We start from the raw sequence: 10,164 nt of genomic DNA on the forward strand, positions 1-10,164 counted from the left end.
CGCTTTGCCCTTTGTTTGACTATTATAGGACTCATAACCTGAAAATATGGGTGGCGTTCCGGGCTCCTGAAGCGCTATGACATCTGGCCGAGCAAGGTGTGTGTTAATGTACTGTTGGAGGAGGCTCCGCTTTCTGCGGAAGCCGCGGCAGTTCCATTGCCAGACTTCTAAATGTTCGCCAATGAGTGGGGCTGTGCTGCCCATGGTTAATTCGTTGAGTGGAAAGGCGTGGGTATCGGAATCTCGGCTTGCGACGCCGATGTAGGAGTGAGGGTGAGGGCGCTTGGTGTCAATGCGGGGGTAGCGAGGATTTCGGATGCATGTGATTCCAATCCTAGTCTATGGTAACCTTGATCTGTCGTGGCGTGCGAGCTACGAGTGGCCCTCTTCCTGCGTATGTTTTCGCCTGTTTCAGCAATTTGCGCCTCGAAGCGTGTCTCGAGAGAGTCGAGGCGTTCTCCGAACTGCGTGAATACGGCACTGAATTGTTGCGATAGCTGCTGCGCGAGCGTTGAGAGCATTTCGCGTAACTCTTCGCGTGTGACTGTGGTGCCCGACGCAGCAGGAATTGATAGCGCCGTTTTAGGGGTCTTCTGTCTCTTGGGGGAGGTTGGGGGTTTTTTTTCGGGGGAGTCGGGCGGCGATCCAAGACGTGCCATTAGGGCATGAAGTTGAGAACTGTCCTTTGCTTGACGTGCCCTGACGGCCGCCAGCTCCTGTTTGAGTTTTATGTTTTCCGCGAGAAGGTGTTCGTATGCGGTGGACAAGGTATTGAGTGGAGCGATGGGAGGATCTACATTTGCTGACCAGCTCACCTTATTGTCGGCACCGGCTGATGGAGTGGGATTGGGCTTCTCATTATGCTTGCTGGAGGCGTGCTGGGACTGTTGACAGGTGGGTTGCTGCTGCTGCTGCTGCTGCTGCCCCTTGGTCATCTGGTTCTTCGGATGTTGTCGCTGCTGTGGCTGCTGCTGTTGGCCAGGTTCCACAGAAGGGAGGGGCAGGAAGGACTGTGACCTCGAGCATGAGCAGGAGTGGCTGCATGAGGTCTCGTTTTCCATGCTGAACCACCTACGTTTGGGAGTGGGTGGGTTACGATGGGGGTTGCGACCCCTGGCTGGTGCTGCTGGTTGAGGAGGGGGCCGTGGGCGCGGGGCCTTCAGTCTCTGAGAGCACTCTTTCGCGCCCGTTAAGTGGGCATCTCCACACAAGTGACATTTGGGAGCACAGGGGTGACCATCAACGGGGTTGAGGATACCACACTGCCGACACACGGGAGTGTTTGGCGTGGGGCATACGTCTGAGCGGTGCCCCGGTTGTAAGCAGACTTGGCAGGCTTGTCGCGTCGGCTTGTGCGGATGGCATGCCACCTCCCCACCGTAATACAGTACATATCGGGGCAGAAGGGGGCCTTCAAAAGTGATCACGGCAGATTTGGTAGCACCAAGCATTCGTGCACTGTGCACTGTCACTCCCTGCGTGCGCACGCGGAGGTTGGCGGTGAGTTCTTCCGGAGTTGTGCCAGGGTCTATCCCATGAATAACTCCCCGCAAGGTGCCCTCAGGGGCCGCCACATAGGTATTGAATTCGTAGGTCTTCCTCTCAAGCGTGAGGGTGGTGATCCGACGAAGAATTTCGGCCGTCTCAACATGTGGCGTGCTGGCAATGATGATGTTCGACCCGGGGCGAGTACGTATAATGAAATGATCACCAGTACAATGTTGTCGTGAATTGCCCGCCAGTGCTACGGCTCGGGAGATTTGATGCGTAGTGAAGTTCCGAATGGCCAGGCCCTTTTTCGGGCGCATGATGATCTTGTAGCGCCCTCGTTCGGGCGGCGCGCAAACCGGAGAGCGCGCGATCGCGACAGAAGAAAATAAAGAAGGCGCTAGGCCGTGGCACGTGAAGCCACGGCTCGCGTTCCTGGCTGGCATCGGTTATCGTTCAGGCGTGTCTTTCTTTCGCTCCTGTGGCATAAGCCTACAAGTGGTGACCTCGGACGAAGACAATGACTGACTCGAATGCACCCTCAACCGAACAAGCCTCACGTCCGCAGGACGTCTCGGCCGTGCAACTGCGTCTCCCATCTTTCTGGCCACAGGACCCGCAAGTTTGGTTTCATCAGGTCGAGGCGCAATTCTCCCTGTACCGCATCGCCTCGGAAACGACACGCTACTACCACGTAGCCTCCGTCCTTCCTCCTGACGTTGCCAGCGAGCTCTCCGACGTCCTCTCTAACCCCTCGGACACCACGCCATATCAGCACCATAAAACCAAGGTGCTGCAACGATTCATGCCTTTGGAACGCGTCCGCCTACAGCAGCTCCTTGCAGAGGGGGACCTTGGCGACAGGCGCCCCTCCCAACTATTGCGCCGAATGCGACAGCTTCTTGGGAAACACGACGTCTCTGCCCACTCAGCGTTGCTTCGCGAGCTCTTCCTGCAACGCCTTTCTCAGCCAATCCGCCTCGTCCTCGCGGCGGCCGGCGACGTCAATCTTGACCGCCTGGCGGAGCTCGCCGATCAGGTTCATGAAGCGACCTCCCCATCTGTCAACGCTGTCTTACCACCAGCAGACACAGCGATTTCGCGCCTGGAGGCCCGCATCGACGAACTCGCCGCCTCCATTGCCGCACTCCGGAGCCCCCTGCAGGAGACTCGTTCACCTCGTTCCGGTCGTCGAGCTCTTCCACGCACACGAGATGCTCGGAGTCCCAGCCCTCCACCCCTCTGCTGGTACCATCGGCGTTTCCGACACCGAGCCACGAAGTGTACACCCCCATGTTCGTGGCAGGGAAACGCCTGCCGGGATCACTGACGGCGGCGTGTGATCTCCCTTCTCGTCCCAGCCGCCTTTTCATGGTCACGGACCAGCTATCGGGCGCCAGGTTCCTTATAGATACGGGCGCGGAAATTAGCGTTGTGCCCCCGACTAAGGCTGATCGTTCAAAGTCACAGGGGCAAGTGCTTCGTGCTGCCAACGCCTCGTCTATAGCAACGTATGGGCTCCGATCTCTCACCCTCGACTTCGGCCTTCGCTGCATTTTCCGGTGGGTTTTCGTCATCGCAGACGTGGTTCAACCGATCATCGGCTCGGACTTCCTCTCATACTTCGATTTGGACGTCAGCGTGCGGCGGCGCCGCCTCATAGATGGTAAGACTCGTCTCTCCATCTCGGGAGTCCTGTCCGACATCGCTCCAATGGCCATCCGCATGCTGATACCTTCCTCACCGTTCGAAAAAATCTTGGCGAGTTTCCCGGAGTTAACTAAACCGTGCAACCTCACTCAGCCACCTAAACATACGGTGACACACCACATCGTCACCCGGGGTCCACCGGCAGCCGCTCGACCACGCCGCCTGTGCGGAGACCGCCTAGCTATTGCTAAACGGGAGTTTGACCACATGCTGCAGCTCGGCATTATCCGCCCGTCGTCAAGCGCTTGGGCTTCCCCGCTGCATTTGGTGCCAAAGCGTGATCCTGGTGACTGGCGTCCTTGTGGGGACTATCGAGCGTTGAACGCCAAGACTGTTTACGACAGCTATCCTCTACCTCACATCCAGGATTTTACATCGCGCCTCGATGGCGGCACAATTTTCAGCAAAGTGGACCTTGTTAAGGCGTACCACCAGATTCCTGTCGAGCCCGCCGACATACCTAAGACCGCCATCACGACGCCCTTTGGGTTGTTTGAATACGTGCGGATGCCTTTTGGACTCCGCAATTCGGCTCAAACTTTCCAGCGGTTCATTTCTGAGGTCACACGGGGTCTTCCTACTGTGTTTGCGTACCTTGACGATGTCCTCATCGCCAGCCGCACACCTGAAGATCATGAGCACCATCTACGCGCTCTGTTCCAACGTCTTCAGCAGTACGGCCTCGTTGTGAACGCCTCTAAGTGTACTTTCGGCGCATCTGAGCTCGAGTTCTTGGGCCATCACATATCATCCAAAGGAATACGCCCTCTCCGGTCCCACGTTAAAGCAATTCAGGATTATCCTCAGCCTACAACACTGCGCCAATTACGCCAATTCCCGGGGCTTGTGAATTTTTCCAGGCGCTTCATACCACACTGTGCCGAACTGCTACGACCGCTCACCGACCTCCTTCGGTCGACCGCCGGCCCGTCCTCCGCCATTCCTTGGTCGTCAGAGGCCCAGGCCGCCTTTGCTGCTGCTAAGCAAGCGGTCGCTAACGCCGTGCTTCTTATTCATCCACGCAGCAACGCCCCTACTCGGTTGATGGTGGACGCATCCAGCGTGGCCGTCGGAGCCGTATTACAGCAGTGCATTAACTCCGAGTGGAGACCCTTGTCGTTTTACTCTCGGAAGCTACTTCCTGCTGAGACCCGCTACAGCGTCTTTGGCCGGGAACTACTAGCCATCTACGCTGCAATACAGCACTTTCGGCATTTCCTGGAAGGATGCTCGTTTTACGTGCTGACTGACCATAAGCCACTGGCGTATGTTTTCCGCACTAACTCATCCAAGTACGTTCCCCGTGAACTCCGCCATCTGGCTTATATATCGGAGTTCACGACTGACATCCGCCACGTGAAAGGAGCTGACAACACCGCCGCAGATGCCCTTTCTCGTATAGCCGCGGTTGACTCTCCACCGCCAACCATCGACTGGGCCTCATTCTCCTCGGCACAGCAGGATGATAGAGAGCTTGCCGCTTTTCGGGAGAACCCCCGTTCTCTCCGACTACGCCTGGTGCCTCATCCATTATCATCTGAGCGCTTGTGGTGCGATGTCTCAGCTGACCTTCCCCGCCCTTTCGTTCCCGCTTCATTACGACGCACCGTTTTCCACTCCTTACACGACATATGTCACCCTGGCATTCGGGCTACTCAGCGTCTTCTCACCCAGCGCTATGTCTGGCCCGGAATCAACGGTGATGTGCGCGCTTGGACGCGCATGTGCCTGCCCTGCCAGATGACAAAGGTCTCCCGTCATACTAAGACGCCGCCCCAACCTTTCCTTCCACCCGGCCGTCGTTTCGACCATGTTCATCTAGACATTGTGGGCCCTCTACCAGTGTCTCAGGGGTACCGTTATATATTGACCATGGTCGATCGCTTCACACGCTGGCCAGAGGCTGTTCCGATTCAAGATATCACAGCCGAGACAGTTGCCCGCGTTTTCATTTCTACGTGGGTATCCCGTTTTGGCTGTCCTGGCACCGTGACAACAGACCGTGGACGTCAGTTTGAGTCCTCGCTGTTTACTAGCCTTAATCGCATCCTCGGAGCCAGACATTGCCGTACCACGGCTTATCATCCCTGCGCCAACGGCATGGTGGAACGCCTTCACCGACAACTGAAGACCGCCTTGACTACCCGCCTCAATAGAGCCACCTGGGTTGATGCCTTGCCACTGGTGCTCTTAGGTTTACGAACTGTCATCCGGGCAGACCTGCAGTGCTCAACAGCAGAGCTGGTGTATGGCACTTCTCTACGGCTTCCGGGAGACTTCTTCACGTCAACGAAGCTACCAGACCAGCCACAGCAATTCCTACAACGCCTCCTCGACTGCGTTCAAGACCTCCGGCCCACTCCACCCAGACCTTCCGAAAACAAGACCATATTCGTCCACCCTGATCTGGCCACTGCAACACATGTTTTCGTGCGCCACGACGCGGTCAGACCACCTTTGACACCAGCCTACGACGGACCATTCCGCGTCCTTCACCGCACCCCCAAAACTGCCACTCTACTACAGAACGGCCGTGAAGAGACAGTCAGCTTGGACCGACTCAAGCCGGCGTACCTGGAGACCGCCCTAGAAAGCCTCTCATCCACGACTGATCTTCCGTTGGAACACCACAAACGGCATGTCACATTCCGACTTCCAGTCTACACGGGGGGCCCTGTAGCGCCCTCGTTCGGGCGGCGCGCAAACCGGAGAGCGCGCGATCGCGACAGAAGAAAATAAAGAAGGCGCTAGGCCGTGGCACGTGAAGCCACGGCTCGCGTTCCTGGCTGGCATCGGTTATCGTTCAGGCGTGTCTTTCTTTCGCTCCTGTGGCATAAGCATACAATCTTTATGTCCGTGCGTGGAAGCGGCGGCAGCTTCCGTCGTAGCTGGCGCGGCTTCGTTACGGGTGGTGGTGTTCGCGCCGGTGCGACGCCGGCCGCGTCTGCCTGCGCAGCGGGAGTGCTCGCAGCCGCAGCTGCCCCGGCGTTGACGTGGCTGGGCGGAGTGCTTGCAGGACCGGCCGGCTGCATCAATTCCGCTCGAGCTTTGTCGAATTTTTCTGGCGTTGACGCTGGCGACGGGAAATCGCCAGTTTCCAGTTGGCGTCGGTGTCGCTCGCCGGTCCCAGCGATGCAGACGATGTAGGATGGTGCACGGCAACTTCATCTTCGCTTGCCGAGGTGAGCTCGTCGAGGTCGAGAGATTCCGTGTTAACATGGGTGTCGTTGGGGCTGAATGCAGGTTGAACGCATCCGGTAGTAGTCACGTCAGCAGTTGGCGTAGTGCTAGCGTCCATATTGTTGTGGAATGGGTCCCGCCGTTAGGCCTAGTCATCCGTACTCGCACAGGCGAGCTGGGTCGACGCTTAGGCCCAGCGTCCCAGCGCTCACATGGGTTCTTCTGAAGGCGATAGAGCGAAATGGAGATGCTCTACAGCCTCGGGAAGGGTGTGCGGTTCCCAGGACAGTTAAAACTTGATGATCCGACACAGTGCCGGCGACGATATCGAAGTAATCCGGTCAACGAGAGCACACGTTCGGCGGAGCGCATGCGACGCGCGTCCGCTCGCTCCGGCGTTCAAGCGCGTCTCCCTGTCTTCATTAACCCGATAAGACGCCGCCTTGAAGGGGCTCAAGACGCCAGCGTCCGTGGGCTAGGCCAAGCGCATTATGCACAGCAGCAGGAGGCAACGGCGTCGTGCGTTCGTCGGCGTTACAGAAATGTGGTCAATGTGCCGAAAATTAAACGTCCACCTACTTGTGAGTGGTATCGCGGGGTTCCGTGGAACTTCCACTTTCTTCACTGTAAGAAGGCGTCCGTAAATTCTTCGATTTCACGCTGAGAATCACTGAAAATCTGCGGAGCCGACGCGACATGCGTGTCTGCACTCCGTGGCCCCCTGGCGGTCTCCCGTTCCAAGCCAACTGACTGTAAAAATGGCAGCGGCGGCCCTGTCAGGGAAGGAGGAGTGTACTAGTGGAAGTTCGTGGCCTTTGTTGTTTGTGTGCATGGTTAAAAGTGAGATATGCGTGAGTCGTAGGTGATGACGCCTGGTAAATTGCCGTGTTGATAGGTGCACTGTATTGCACAACGTTCAGACTGATCATGGATGCATTGTCACCAGCCGACCGCGGCGAGGTGTGGTTCGAAGCAGCCTGGAACACCAGATATCAATTGTGCTTCGAAGCAGCATAGTCCCAACGTGGAAGGATCTACTTCTGCATCTGACACATGGCCTGACCTCGGGAAAGTCAAGTCAACGCCCGTGCCGAGTGTACTGATAGGCTGTCAGAGCGTAGCCTCTAACACTAATGAGTGCATTGGGCGCGATGCACGTGGTGATGAAGACACTGTGTCAAACTTTCGAGGAATATTACAAACGTAGTTGATTGACCTGTGTTGACTGCCTTGATACTGCTTTTCTTTTTTTTTTTCAGACTATACGTGGACTCGAATGCCCGACAAAACTGTCAGTTGTGATTATTTACTGTTAAATAAATTTCAGCCAACAAGCTTTGTTTTGTCACCTGTCTGTTGATTAATACAGTATATATACACGAGACCTCGCAGGTGTTTTTCTTTTGATGTATGGAAATATCATGAAAAGAAGTAAATCCTAAGTAGTATCACCGCCCAAAGTAACGAACCGGCCACACAATCATTGTTCTGAAAATATACTGAAAAAGGTCCTGAAGTGTTGTATTGAGGATGTGCTGAGGTTGTTATGTGTACGTACAAAGGGACGGGATTAGTGTCATTCTAGAACCATAAGAGGACATTCTGAGGGCGTCATATTGTCCTCACGAAAGCATACTGAGCATGTCCTGAGGTTGTGTTTGTGTTGTCTGGGTAGGCTCACTGCTTCTCAGGCCTCACAAAAAGTCCGCTACGGTGACTGGCACCGCGACATTGACTACCCTGCTGACTCTCTCGTCCTACTTTGGACGCCGCATCGCGCGTGAAGGCTTGTGCGAGAAGCTCCTTCCACGATACACCGGGCCCTGCAAAGTTCTCCGCAAGGTCACCGACGTCGACTACCTCATCACTCCCGATCCACCACACTCATCTACCACACCACCTGCTGATGTTGTTCATGTATCGTTACTAAAACGCTACTACACTGCCACTCCTGATTGACTTAGCAACGCCGCGACGGCGCTTCGTCCACCGGGGGTGATGTTACGAGGCAGTGGGCACGGCTCCGCCATCGTTGACGAATCGATGAAGAAGAAGCGGACTCTGCGCGCGAGATGCTAGCAGCCCTTGGGTGTCACACCTACCTGTAAATATTGCAAATGCACTCGTTCCTCTCTTCCGTGTGTTTGTAACCCTCGTAACAATATGCTACAATTAGCAGACTGCTATGACAGCCGCTTATCACGCAAAGGGATCACGCCTGGCACTTCTTAAGAGGAACTCCTGGTTGGTTTCATGGGTGACTAAAAGAACAGCCGGGTACACAACTGCACCGCATTGCAGCCTAAATTAGGTGGAGTGACGGCTCCGCACTAACGAAAGGCGTTGCAGTAAGAGACGGCGAAAAACTATCGCAAAGATATTCTACAATTAGCAGACTGCTATGACTGGCGCTGCATGGATTCGGCATGCAAGAGAAGCTCATTGGCGTATCGTCCAAACGCGCTTCGCGTTCAGCAGAAACGCTACAGGCACAAACGCTCAGACCATGGGATGTAAAAGAAGTGTCGCGTGTGCTCTGGAGCAATGGGCAACAAGGCTGGGGGCGTTCTGAACTTCGCCTGGTCCTGTCCTCTCTGATGCAAAGGCACGCCTGCACGCCTAGCTTGTTCAGAGCTGTGAATATGTAAATAAATTGCGTATTTTACTTAAGGGGCGTCGCAAGAGTTTTTTCCCCAGCGCCTAGGTGGAAGTTTGTACCCCACTCCTCTGTCACATCAAGAAGAAATTAGCGCCATTCGTGTAAAGCTTCATTCCCAGAAAAAAAAAAACTACTTTCAAGAAAGTACACTCTACTTGATTTAGCAGTTTGCTATCTCCCTACAGAGATGAAGAAACCACTTCAATGTCGTCGTCTGCACGTAGGAGCGGTGACAACGCGCGGTCGGGACCATGTCGTCTGCTCGCGACAAGCCAGCCGTGCGTCGGGGTATTTATAAAGAGCGACCGCTAGAGGCGCTCACCTCCGTACCAGAGCCTTTGGAGGTTAACCAAAAGGCAGTCGGCAGGTTAGCTCTGGGAGCTCACAGTAAGACTACAAACGAGGCTGTACAAGGCGATATGGGTTGGGCTTCATTTGAGGCGAGGGAAGCACAAAGTAAAATACGGTTTGAGGAGCGACTTAGACATTTAGATGAGAAGAACTGGGCAGCCAGAGTGCACAGATACCTGTACCTGAAAAGTGTGGACACCAAATGGCGAAAGAGGACGCGAAAGCTGGCGACTAAATATAACTTGACCGCGGCAAATAAGCAAAGGGGGCCAGTTAAAAAGCAAGTGAGGGAAACAGAGACGCTCATGTGGAAAGAGAGGATGGAAAAGAAGGGATCGCTGGGAATCTACAAGGCAAGCAAACAAGAGATCCGGAAAGAGAACTTTTATGACAACAATAAAGGTAGTGCGTTGCTCTTTGAGGCGCGGGCTGGCTGCTTGAGAACTCTAACTTACAGGAGCAAATATTCGTCACAGGATGAGACATGTGTTGGATGTGGCATAAATAAAGACACAATCGACCACATAGTCATGGAATGTCAAAAGATTCAGCCGGATAGAAATGGGGGGAAGGTCACACTTCCTGAGGCGCTGGGCTTCGCGGTTGATGGAAGCATTAACTGGTCAGCAGTAGGTATTACTAAGCAGCGGCTGGAGTATTGGTGGAGGAAAAGCAGAGAAGTCGATAAAATAACATCCCAGCCAAGAGTAGCGGCTGGGCAAAATTAAAAAGACATCCGAGTTGAGGGACAGAATTTAAACTCGAACTATTAAGGT

Source organism: Rhipicephalus microplus, chromosome 4 (genome assembly GCF_043290135.1).
Source record: "Rhipicephalus microplus isolate Deutch F79 chromosome 4, USDA_Rmic, whole genome shotgun sequence".
Taxonomy (NCBI): domain Eukaryota; kingdom Metazoa; phylum Arthropoda; class Arachnida; order Ixodida; family Ixodidae; genus Rhipicephalus; species Rhipicephalus microplus.